Consider the following 13,908-nt stretch of genomic DNA (forward strand, 5'->3'; position numbering starts at 1 on the left):
ATCCCTCCAACTACCAAATGATTCCCTGTCTATCCAAAGCTTTCGAATCTCTCAACGGGAAGACTGAAGCGCCCACTGCCCACTGCCTTCTTTGTGTCATCTGTGTGAATTTTGTGATAAGTTAGGTTAGGTTAGGTTAGGTTAGGTTAGGTTAAGTTAGGTTAGGTTAAGTTAGGTTAGGTTAGGTTAGGTTAGGTTAGGTTAAGTTAGTTTAGGTTAGGTTAGGTTAGGTTAGGTTAGGTTAGGTTAGGTTAAGTTAGGTTAGGTTAAGTTAGGTTAGGTTAGGTTAGGTTAAGTTAGTTTAGGTTAGGTTAGGTTAGGTTAAGTTAGTTTAGGTTAGGTTAGGTTAAGTTAGGTTAAGTTAGGTTAGGTTAGGTTAGGTTAGGTTAGGTTAGGTTAGGCGACTTTCAGTGATCTCAGTCCCTTCATTACCGCGAGCATATCACAAGAAAATGATGTTAGGATGTAAAGGAAACTGCAAGGCGCCAGCAACCTTCCATGTGGCACTCCCTGTATGAAATATGCCTGCCTACATCCATCACAGGGGACATCACGGAGAATATACCCAGTAGTGTGCCTTTAAACACCTTCACTGCGCTAGTATCTTTTGTTCTTCAGGTTGGTTGTAACACCTGACGAGAATTGTGTACACGTGTTGAGGTCTTGCATTAGTTTCTGATCGATTTTTTTTTTTTATTTATTCTGTATTATTTCTTATCCTTATTATTATGTATCTTATTCTATTTGTTTTTTTTTTTTTTTTTGTTTGTTTATTTTTTTGGTTCGCTGCCGGGAAAGGTGTGAGAAGATTTACTGGCGGCAAAAGTTGGGGCCATAAATGTGATGTTTTGTATTAAATTAAGTTGTTGGTGAGTCTTGCCTTTCCTGCGTGTATCTGTGTGTGTGTGTGTGTGTGTGTGTGTGTGTGTGTGTGTCCTTGAAAGTAATGATATTTTGTCTACATTTTTTTCATATTTGTAATCTCTCTCTCTCTCTCTCTCTCTCTCTCTCTCTCTCTCTCTCTCTCTCTCTCTCTAGGGCAGCAAACAAAACAGAGAAATAGTTGAGTCTAACCAAACTCATGACACCCGTTATGGCTCAACGGACAGGTGTGTGTGTGTGTGTGTGTGTGTGTGTTTGTTGAGTGGTGTCCTACAAGGGGTGCACTTGATGTCCTGCCCCTGCCTGCACCTCAGCACGCCTCAGCCCTTCACAGCACATCCCAGCATTTCAAAACACGAGGTAACCATTACATACTGAAAATAATGATGGCTGTGTTGCAAAAGACGTGTTGGGTTCAGGATATTGTTGCTCAATGCCTTACTCTCGCCTCGCCTCCCGTCACCTGTCACGTAAAGGATCCCACCACTTGTCTTTCCTCTGTGCAAGCAAGGATGGTTTTGCTAAGGGCTGCGTCGACGAGGGGGCAGCAGGGACCATCGTTACAAGAATGACTAGTGTTAATTTGTCTATTTACTCTGTTGTCTGCTTTTACTGTAGCATTATGTCCTGGTGAACTTTTAAAGACAAAAAAAAAAAGAGTTGAATTATCCTTAAGACTGTTTTCAAATAATCATGTAGCGCATTTTGCATCTGTTACCTATTCTGTCTAACCTATTCTAACCTAACCGTAAACAAAACCAAGTCTACATTTCCCTGCTACTATCCAAGAAACTGTAGCTTTGTAACCACCGTAATGATGTAAAATGACTGAACTTCGTGACTAAAAAACTTAACTTATTCTAATCTATCTAAACGGACAACAAAACACGCTGGTCTCTATTTCCTTGTCAATATTCTAAGCTTAATGACACGGAGGACAACGCACACAAGTCTATATTTCCCTATATCAAGGAATTATGGAACCTAACAGCTGCGATAATGTAGAAGATAGATACTAATAACTACAGACAACTTATATTTCAACCTAACCTAACGTAAACCAACTTAAATTTCTTTGGTGACCCCTGCAATGATGAAAACGTTGATTCGTGACAATATACAATTTATTCTACCCTTATTTAAACCAACTAAACAAACCCTTATATATTTTCCCCTGGTAATATAAAAAAGAGAATGGAATCTGGCAGCTGTAATGGTGTAAATGAGGGAGCTTCACTATAAAATGAACTAAACAGAAGACAATCTATTCCCAATCCACATAGCCAAGAAGTGTAGTTCTGTGATGTAAGTGACGGAGTTTTGTGGCTGTAAGACTTCACCTTACTTGTTGTGGTTGCTGAGTAACGACCTTCTTCTCTCAACACGTATAGCCAGTTAATAATGTCTAAACTTACAAAGCAAACGTGTTCTCAGAATGGTTCGTGATTACAGACTGAACACAAGGGTTGGTGCAGGAAGCCATCAGGCCTACACGTGGCAGTCCCTTTATAAAACACGCCTGTCTCTTCTCATCTATCACCCCCATACATTAACCCCTGTATTAATCTTATCTAGCTACTTCCACTGTCAACCTCATCTATATATAATGCACTTTTCTCTAATGACTCAGCACTAACAACCTGCTTAGTGAGTCTATTCCATTCATCATCATTATTATTATCGTGACCATCATCAGCACCACCACAGTACACCTGCGCGTGGCGTCAGGGATCGTCTTCACCTGAGGGGCCTTACAGACACTGGCGGTTGACATCCCTCGCCCCTTACACACGGCCACTGCCACAGCTAGGTTTCCATAGTTACTTTTCCCAGTTTCCCAATCATCAAGTGACCGCAGGACCCCAACCGGTGCCGCTCATTAGTAGCCAGACGCGCTAGCCACTACACTGCTAATCTGTAAAATTGTGAACTTTTCGCCGGAGATGATTAGAGTTAAAAAAGCGGTGCAGAACAAGCCGATACTTGAGGCGCCCAAGGGTGAGGATCGTTCACTTGTTTATGATGTCGTGTGGCACACCTGTGGCTGCGGTAATGAAGTGTTTGGGGAACAGGTGCAATAATGAGCTGTTTCTTTGCACGGCGCTGTCACGGTTCAAGATGTGGGATATAAAAATAATACTGCCTCGTTTTCTCTTTTAGTTTGACGTTGACTGGCAGGAGCAACGGACTGAGGTGAGAAGACTGGTTCGATTTGGTTTAGAATATTTACCCTTGTATAAAATCCAACAAGGAAGGAAGAGGCCTGATCGTGGCGGGTGAAGGCTGCTGCGAGGACCGTGCGCTGCAGTGTGACCTTATTACCTATGCTTTATAAATCAACAAGTAAATAATAGGTAAAAAAACACATACTGATTAATTTAGCTAATGGTGTGCAGGTGCCAGGACTGAGCGGGTCGTCTCAAAGGGCACGCTACACGTATGGCTACTTAACTTCTGTAAATGTTGTTTGGGGGAGAATTCTGACCTTAAGCTGGATGTCCATATGAAAAGGCACACAAATTAAATAACCCTGGCGCCTAACCTAACCTAACCTAACTTAACCTAATCTTACCTAACCTAACCTAACCTAACTAACCTAACCTAACCTAACTAACCTAACCTAACTTAACCTAATCTTACCTAACCTAACTAACCTAACCTAACCTAACTAACCTAACCTAACTTAACCTAACCTAACCTAACCTAACTTAACCTAACCTAACCTAACCTAACCTAACTAACCTAACCTAACCAAGGCACTCAGGAGATGTGAACCAAAACTTCCCACACTGCCTCGATATAGGAATTTAGACTTAAAACCTAACCACCACTGGCCTCTCGGAACTAATCCCAGTCTGACCTAATACAACGTAACCAGCGCTTCCCTAGTGTTGGAGGCAACCTGGAGCTGTCAGGGATGCTGTTCTCCACGCCCTGGTTTCTGTTTAAGTCACCTGGGCAATGTGATATCGGGTTTAGATTGGCAGGGGGTAAGAACTGACAGACAGGTGGAGCAGTGTGCGTTTTTGATACTTCCCCTCTCTCTCTCTCTGTCTCTCTCTCTCACATGTTACTTGATCATCTTCATTTCCGTGTATATTTTCTTTTTTCTTTTAGTAATTTAACTTGTGTTCATATTTGCCTATTTTCCTGCCAAGGTTCTGTTTCTGAGTACCTACAACATGAAGATGAGGCCTGGGGGTGCGCTGCTGCTTGTGGCGCTGGCAGTCACGGCCGTCACATCGGATTCAGGTAAATAATAATAATAATAACAATAATAATAATAATAATAATAACAATAATAACAACAACAACAACAACAGCAGCAGCAGCAGCAGCAACACCCCTTCCATGGCGCCAGGAGAGGTCACAGCTGAGCAGCGTCACAGGGACCGCTGCTAGGGCATAAATTTCCTACATTTATTTTCTTGAGTCAACATTTGTAATTTTTTCCACTGCATTCAACACTCAGGCTCATGGCGTGCAAGTGATAGCAGATAGAACAAACAAACAAACAAAACAAATACAAACAAAACGAAGTAACAAACAAATATACACAAAGAGTAAAACAGGAGACATCTTTTTCCCCAGTAAATCTCTCTCATATCTGACGTAAGGTTGCAACACACCAAATACACAGGAACACGCTTCCATGCAAAACTTTCAACTTTTTTCTTCATTTTTTACTTGGTGGTGGAACAAAGCAGTACAAGAGGTCTTCACTTTCCATGTTTTACAAAGTGACATTTCTACAGTGCCAGGACAGCAGACCCCGCACCTGTGCCCTGACGTGTGGGACCCCGTGTGTGGCAGTGACGGCGAGACCTACGCCAGCGAGTGTCTGCTCCAGGGCAGGAGGTACTACGGCGGGCGGATTGACATCACCGTTGCTTACAAGGGAGAATGCAACACTACGGATCAGGAACAGCAGCAAGATGCCAGCGGGGAGCAGCAGCAACACACCGACGAACAGCTGCAATACACTGACGAACAGCAGCCATATGTTAGCGGTCAGCAACAGACCACTAGTGAACAACATGTAGAAGAGGAGCAATACACTGGTGAACAGCAACAAGCCAGCGGAGAAGAGCAAGATGATGAACAGCAAAGTCCTGCCAAACAGCACCAACAAACCACAAAACAGGAGCAGTACATTATTGAACAGCACCAGTACACTGAGGAACAGCAGCAACAAACTATCGAACAGCACCAATCCACAGGGCCACAGCAGAACAGCCCCACACCGCAATACTCAGCACTTTATAACTGGTACCAGAACAAACCCACAACACAGCCTGAGGTGTTCTACAACTGGTACCAGAGTGATCCTGCAGCTAAATCCAGTGAACCGCAGCTGTACACCACTGAACAGCAGCAATACACCGTTAACCAGCAGCAATATCCTGGCGAACATCAGAAATACACCATTGAACAGCACCAATCTCCCGACTCACAGCTGCAATATACCGTTAAACAGCCGCAATATCCTGGAGAACAGCAGCAATACACCATTGAAAAGCAGCAATACCTCAATTCACAGCTGCAATACACTGTCGAACAGCAGCAATCTCCCGATTCACAGCTACAATACACAGTTGAACAGCAGCAGTCTCCCACATCACAGCTACAATACACTGTTGAACAGCAGCAATCCCCCAACTCACATCATAAATACACGGTCGAACAGCAGCATTATCCTAGTGAACAGCAACAACCCAGCATTGGACAGCAGCAATATTCTATCGAGCAGCAGCAAGGCACCGATGAACAGCAGCAATACACAGATGAACAGCACCAATACAGCAGTGACCCTCAGAACGGATCCCAGTATGCATTGTTTTACAACTGGCACCAGCACATGGCCACAGCACATCCAGAGGCACTTTATAACTGGTACCGGTACGTTACGGCGTCGCATCCTGAGGTGTTCTACAACTGGTACCAATACATAACCTCAGCCAATCCAGAAGTATTTTACAACTGGTACCAGTACATGTCCAACGTCTACCCAGAGGTACTTTCCAATTGGTTCCAGAACAGACCCACGGATAAGCCCAGCGATTACTACCAAGAAACTGACGAACACAAGCAATACATCAGCACACCGCAGAACACACTCCCACTGCCGAACACTCAACTTTACAACTGGTACCAATACATGTCCATAGCCCACCCAGAAATACTGTACAACTGGGACCAGAACACGCCTGCACTCCATGCCCAGCTACTTTATAACTGGTATCAGAAGACACTCAAAGACCAACCCGAGGTGTTTTATACCAAGTGGTACCAAAACAAACTCCCCAACCAACCCAAGGACAAAGCTCACTATGTCCCACAACAGCACCAGTTTATCATCCCACAGCTGCAATTCCCTGGAGAACAGCAATATTCCGGCCCACAGATGCAATACCTCACTCCAGACCAGCTGTACACCCTGAAGCAGCAGCAATATCCCGAGTCACTGCAGGAATACACGGTCGAACAGCAGCAATATCCAGAGTCACTGCAGGAATACACGGTCGAACAGCAGCAATATCCCGAATCACTGCAGGAATACACAGAACAGCAACAATACCCCGCCTCACTGCACCAATACACGGTCGAACAGCAGCAATATCCAGGATCACAGTTGCAATACGTTAATCCACAGCTGCAATACACGGTTGAACAGCAGCAATACCCTGACTCACAGCTGCAATATATAACTGAACAGCAGAAATATCCAGGACCACAGTTCCAATACATCAATCAACAGCAGCAATACACAGTGGAACACCAGCAATATCCTGACTCACTACAGCAGTACACGGCTAAACAACAGCAATACCCATATTCATTACAGCACCAGTACTCCATAGAACAGCAGCAATATCCAGACTCACAGCTGCAATACATCAGTCCACTCCAGCAAAACACAATTGAACAGCAGCAATATCCTGACTCATTCCAGCAATACACCGTTGAACAGCAGCAAACTCCCGTGTCACAGCTGCAATACACCGTTGAACAGCAGCAACCTCCCGAGTCACAGCTGCAATACACCGTTGAACAGCAGCAAACTCCAGACTCACAGCTGCAATACACTGTTGAACAGCAGCAACCTCCTGAGTCACAGCTGCAATACACCGTTGAACAGCAGCAAACTCCCGACTCACAGCTGCAATACACTGTTCAACAGCAGCAGTCTCCTGCATCACAGCTGCAATACACCGTTGAACAGCAGCAACCTCCTGCATCACAGCTGCAATACACAGTTGAACAGCAGCAACCTCCCGCATCACAGCTACAATACACTGTTGAACAGCAGCAATCTCCCGACTCACAGCAGCAATACACCGTTGAACAGCAGCAACCTCCCGCATCACAGCTGCAATACATAGTTGAACAGCAGCACCCTCCCGCATCACAGCTGCAATACACTGTTGAACAGCAGCAACCTCCCGTATCACAGCTGCAATACACCGTTGAACAGCAGCAATCTCTTGACTCACAGCTGCAATACACTGTTGAACAGCACCAACCTCCTACATCACAGCTGCAATACACCACTGAACAGCAGCAATCTCCTGACGCACAGCTGCAATACACTGTTGAACAGCAGCAACCTCCCGCATCACAGCTGCAATACACCATTGAACAGCAGCAATCTCCTGACTCGCAGCTGCAATACACCGTTGAACAGCAGCAACCTCCTGCATCACAGCTGCAATACACCGTTGAACAGCAGCAATCTCCTGACTCACTGCTGCAATACACCGTTGAACAGCAGCAACCTCCCGCATCACAGCTGCAATACACCGTTGAACAGCAGCAATCTCCTGACTCACTGCTGCAATACACCGTTGAACAGCAGCAACCTCCCGCATCACAGCTGCAATACACCGTTGAACAGCAGCAACCTCCCGCATCACAGCTGCAATACACCATTGAACAGCAGCAATCTCCTGACTCGCAGCTGCAATACACCGTTGAACAGCAGCAACCTCCCGCATCACAGCTGCAATACACCATTGAACAGCAGCAATCTCCTGACTCACTGCTGCAATACACCGTTGAACAGCAGCAACCTCCCGCATCACAGCTGCAATACACCGTTGAACAGCAGCAATCTCCTGACTCACAGCTGCAATACACCGTTGAACAGCAGCAACCTCCCGCATCACAGCTGCAATACACCGTTGAACAGCAGCAACCTCCCGCATCACAGCTGCAATACACCGTTGAACAGCAGCAACCTCCCGCATCACAACTGCAATACACCATTGAACAGCAGCAATCTCCTGACTCGCAGCTGCAATACACCGTTGAACAGCAGCAACCTCCTACACCACAGCTGCAATACACCGTTGAACAACAGCAACCTCCCGCATCACAGCTGCAATACACCGTTGAAAAGCAGCCATCTCCTGACTCACAGCTGCAATACACCGTTGAACAGCAGCAATCTCCTGACTCACAGCTGCAATACACCGTTGAACAGCAGCAATCTCCTGACTCACTGCTGCAATACACCGTTGAACAGCAGCAACCTCCTGACTCACTGATGCAATACACCGTTGAACAGCAACAACCTCCTACATCACAGCTGCAATACACCGTTGAACAGCAACAACCTCCCGCATCACAGCTGCAATACACCGTTGAACAGCAACAACCTCCCGCATCACAGCTGCAATACACCGTTGAACAGCAACAACCTCCTACATCACAGCTGCAATACACTGTTGAACAGCAGCAATCTCCCGACTCACAGCTGCAATACACCGTCGAAGAGCAGCAATCTCAAACATCACAGCTGCAATACACTGTTGAGCAGCAGCAATCAACTGACTCACAACAGCAATTTCCTGCATCACAACTGCAATACACTGTTGAACAGCCGCAATCTCCCACATCACAGCAGCAATACATCATTCAACAGCTACAATATCCCGACTCAGTTCAACAGTATATGGTTGAACAACAGCAATCACCAGCAGCACAGCAACAATTCATTATTGAACAGCAACAATTTCCTGACACACAGCTGGAATACACTGTTGAGCAGCAACAACATCCCGCATCACAGTTGCAATACACCGTTGAACAGCAGCAAACTCCTGATTTGCAACTGCAATACACCGCTGAACAGCCGAAAACTCCAACATCACAGCTACAATACACCGTTGAACAGCAGCAACCTCCTGCATCACAGCTGCAATACACTGAACAGCAGCAGTCTCCCGCATCACAGCTGCAATACACCGTTGAACAGCCATCTCCTGACTCACAGCTGCAATACACCGTTGAACAGCAGCAACCACCTGAACCAGAGGTGCGATACACTGTTGAACAGCAGCAATATCCCGACTCACTTCTGCAATATACAACTGAACAGCAACAATACACCGTTGAACAGCCACAACCTCCTGACTCACAGATGCAATACATTGAACAGCAGCAACCTCCTGCATCACAGCTCCAGTACACCGTTGAACAGCAACAATCTCCTGAGACACAGCTGCAATATATCGTTGAAAAGCAGCAATATCCTGACTCACAGCTGCAATACACCGCTGAGCAGCAGCAATTTCCCGACTCACAGCTGCAATACATAGTTGAACAGCAGCAATACACCGCTGAACAACAACAATCTCCCGCATCACAGCTGCAATACACTGTTGAACAACTGCAATCTCCTGACTCACAGCTGCAATACACCGTTGAACAGCAGCAACCTCCCGCATCACAGCTGCAATACACCGTTGAACAGCAGCAACCTCCCGCATCACAGCTGCAATACACCGTTGAACAGCAGCAACCTCCTACATCACAGTTGCAATACACCGTTGAACAGCAGCAACTTCCCGCATCACAGCTGCAATACACCGTTGAACAGCAGCAACCTCCCGCATCACAGCTGCAATACACTGTTGAACAGCAACAATCTCCTGACTCACCGCTGCAATACACCGTTGAACCGCAGCAATCTCCTGACTCACAGCTTCAATACACCGTTGAACAGCAGCAACCTCCTGACTCACAGCTGCAATACACCGTTGAACAGCAGCAACCTCCTGACTCACAGCTGCAATACACCGTTGAACAGCAACAATCTCCTGACTCACAGCTTCAATACACCGTTGAACAGCAGCAACCTCCTGACTCACAGCTGCAATACACCGTTGAACAGCAGCAACCTCCCGCATCACAGCTGCAATACACCGTTGAACAGAAGCAAACTCCATCACAGCTGCAATACACCGTTGAACAGCAGCAACCTCCTACACCACAGCTGCAATACACCGTTGAACAACAGCAACCTCCAGCATCACAGCTGCAATACACCGTTGAACAGCAGCAACCTCCTACATCACAGCTGCAATACACCGTTGAACAGCAACCTCCTACATCACAGCCGCAATACACTGTTGAACAGCAGCAATCTCCTGACTCACAGCTACAATACACCGTTGAACAGCAGCAACCTCCTACATCACAGCCGCAATACACCGTTGAACAGCAGCAACCTCCCGCATCACAACTGCAATACACCATTGAACAGCAGCAACCTCCCGCATCACAGCTGCAATACACCGTTGAACAGCAGCAACCTCCTACATCACAGCTGCAATACACCGTTGAACAGCAACAACCTCCCGCATCACAGCTGCAATACGCCATAGAACAGCCACAATCTCCAGCATCACAGCTGCAATACACCGTTGAACAGCAGCAACCTCCTACATCACAGCTGCAATACACCGTTGAACAGCAACAACCTCCCGCATCACAGCTGCAATACACCGTAGAACAGCCACAATCTCCAGCATCACAGCTGCAATACACTTCTGAACAGCCACCATCTTCCACATCACAGCAGCAGTACATCATTCAACAGCAGCAATATCCTGACTCGATACAGCAATATATGGTTGAACAGCAGCAATCTCCTGACTCACAGCTGCAGTACACTGTTGAACAGCAGCAACTTCCCGCATCACAGCTGCAATACACCGTTGAACAGCAGCAATACCCCAACACAATTCAGCAATATATGATTGAACAGCAGCAATACACCGTTGAACAGCAACAATCTCCTGACTCACAGCAGCAATACACCGTTGAACAGCAGCAATCTCTCGCGTCACAGCTGCAATACACCGTTGAACAGCAGCAATATTCCGGACCACAACTGCAAAATATCAGTCCACAGCAGCAATCTCCTGAGCCACAGCAGCAGTACACCGTTGAACAGCAGCAACCTCCCGCATCACAACAGCAATACACCGTTGAACAGCAGCAACCTCCCGCATCACAACAGCAATACACCGTTGAACAGCAGCAATCTCCTGACTCACAGCTGCAGTACACCGTTGAACAGCAGCAATCTCCTGACTCACAGCTGCAGTACACCGTGGAACAGCAGCAATACCCAGACTCACAGCAGTACCCAGCTCCACCCCACCAGCCTGCAGTTCAGTATTGGTATCCTTCTGCCCCTCTGCCCTCTTTGCCTTACAGTTCCTTGCAAGACGTACCTGTGGAGGGATCTGACGTGACGCACAGTGCATACCAGACCAAACCTGACCCGGGCCAAGACAGACTCACAAGCCAACCCGATGTTATTTACAATCCATTAGCGAGCACACAAGCAGATGAACCCCAGGTGACAGTAGATGACCCAGAGCAAAGCAGACCGTCCGTTCCGCCTGGTATACTCTACAGTTCGTATCAGAAGCAGCCCGCAGACCAGCCACAGACGCTTTATAACTGGTACCAGAGCCAAGGTGCACCCCAACGCTCCGTACTGTACAACTGGTATGAAAAGAAACCTGCTGGTAAAGTGAAGGTATTTTACAATTCATACCAAAGTCAACCTGCTGCCCAGTCCGAGGTCCTTTACACCGCTTACCAGAACAAACCCGTGGTCAAATCTAAGGTAGTTTATAATCTGAATCAACTGAACCCAGCAGCCAAAACCGTACTTTATAATTCATATCAGGCCAGTCCCGCCGCTAAGCCAGGGGTGCTCTACACTTCGTACAAGGACAAACTCATCGCCAAGCCTAATATATTCTACAGTTTGAACCAGACGAAGCCTGCGCCTCTCCTTCCGCTAGTTCCTTCTCCATACCCGAACACACCTGTCGCCACACCAGAGATATTTTACAATTTGAACCAGACGAGACCTGCGCCCGAAGTTAAGGTAATTTCTTCTTCGTACCAGACCAAACCGAAGCCCGTAGTCTTTTCTTTATATTACAAAAAGCAGTAGGTCTTTCTGGCTGGCCACTCAACGCCGAACAAAAATTATAAACTGATTACATTCCAATATTTGTTAATTTTACCAAGCTGTCTAAAAAAAATAAACAAATAGAAGATATCAATAAATAAATAAGTAAATAAATAAATAAACGTGATCTTACTCAGCATCTATTATTGTTCTGCAAGGAAGGTAGTCTGTTATTTTTTAAAGAGTACTGCTGCAAAAAACGCCTAATGGTTTTGTTTGTGATGGATTCCGCCTTCCTTTACTGTCGCGATTGTTGTTCAGCATCTCACTACGGCTATATGACATGCTTTTACAGAATGTACCTATCACAAATAAACTAAAAGCAATCATGAGTTTTCTTACAATATAATGAACGGTAAGTTTAATTTCTTATTTTCAACTCATCTTCGTCCACTTCAGCAGATGAGATCAAAAGTGCGTGGCCTGTGTTGGCACCACATTCTGAAACACTACTGCGCCCACCTCCTCTACCTTCCATAGCCCCTACCATTTTTTTTTTCTTCCTTTTTTATGGTTAACAATATTCTTACATTACTGACATGACAAACGCTCTTTTAAGAACCCGGCTAGCCATCTCTCTGCCCTTTGAAAATAGTCTTGATGAAGGTACACGGGTTTTTTATGGTGATTTTCTGGTTCTGGTGACAGGTAACACTTTTGAAAACCCGATTAATCATCTCTGGCTTTTGGAGATAGTCGTAGTAAAGCTAAACAGGTTTTTCAAGAGTTTTTTTTTATGGTTCTAGTGACAGAATCTCAATATTTCTACATAACTGTCTTAGTTTAACACTCACCCACACTGAAGAGCGAATAGAATGGAGATCTCATGTAATAGTAGTATTTCTCTCTCTTGTTTCTTTTTCTGTTTCTGTACTGTCACTAAATTGTAGTATCTTGGCTAGAATTTCTTCCTATATAAAGGTGTTGCAGTGATGGGTCCTGTAGTGCCGTCCGCGGTGCTACATACACACCGAGGAATATGCACAACACGTAACTCCAGTCCCCTCGTCACTCTCCCGCCAAAAATTTATCTTAGCTATTCATTTCCTCTTTTTTATTTCCATATTCGAATAATACTTTGGTAACATATCATCGGAGGGTTATGTTATGTTTGAATAGGTTAAGTTTAGATTTCTTCAACGCATTGATTTCACTGCTGTTCCTTTCACAATATGAAAAAGCATCCATAGCCAACCCATCCATTTTTTTTATTCAAATATATTCAACGAACATCGCAGGTTATTAAATATGGAAAAGTATGGATATTTATATTTGCTGTATTCAAATTATTCATTTATTAGATTATTAATTTTTATTTTCTATCCTATAATTTTATTTCGTGAACATCGCATGATTACTAGCGAAAATACGATACTTTTTCAAACCATTATGTTCAGAATGAAGGGATTAGCAATGAAATTATGAGCTGAATTACGTTAACTGGCGGTATTCCTGCTCTCATATGGACTTTTCAAAGGCCGCAGATTCATATTAACTGACGGTATTCCCGTTTCTTTTTGGCTAATGGCGCGAAATCCCTATTTAAAAGAAAGTTTATGTTAAGTTGCAGTAACAGGAGGAGGGTGAGAGGGAGGAAAGGTAATGAAAAGGATACTGAGGGGATGGCGACGAACAGTGACGAGGAGGAGGAAGGCAACTATTATCACAATCATAAAGAGAATTGCAAGCCGCCTTGAGATCATTACCAATCATTCGATGCCTTTAGAAACCGTCTGGTGCGAGAACAT

The 13,908-nt window shown here is 45.3% G+C and overlaps 1 protein-coding gene across 3 annotated transcripts in view; it reads right to left on the bottom strand.

The window, feature by feature from the left end:
* The window catches only part of LOC135094953 (dynein intermediate chain 2, ciliary-like), a 23,081-nt gene extending 9,274 nt beyond the window's left edge, over window positions 1-13,807 (bottom strand). For 2 of the 3 annotated variants that reach the window (XM_063995493.1, XM_063995495.1), the window contains exon 1: window positions 12,955-13,807. The gene's annotated coding sequence lies outside the window, so the exon portion shown is untranslated. Of the gene's footprint in view, window positions 1-1,257; window positions 1,501-12,954 lie in introns of those variants that run through there. The other variant, XM_063995494.1, reaches the window with a different exon arrangement.
* Window positions 13,808-13,908: the final 101 nt, after the last annotated feature.

Source organism: Scylla paramamosain, chromosome 47, assembly GCF_035594125.1.
Source record: "Scylla paramamosain isolate STU-SP2022 chromosome 47, ASM3559412v1, whole genome shotgun sequence".
NCBI lineage: Eukaryota > Metazoa > Arthropoda > Malacostraca > Decapoda > Portunidae > Scylla > Scylla paramamosain.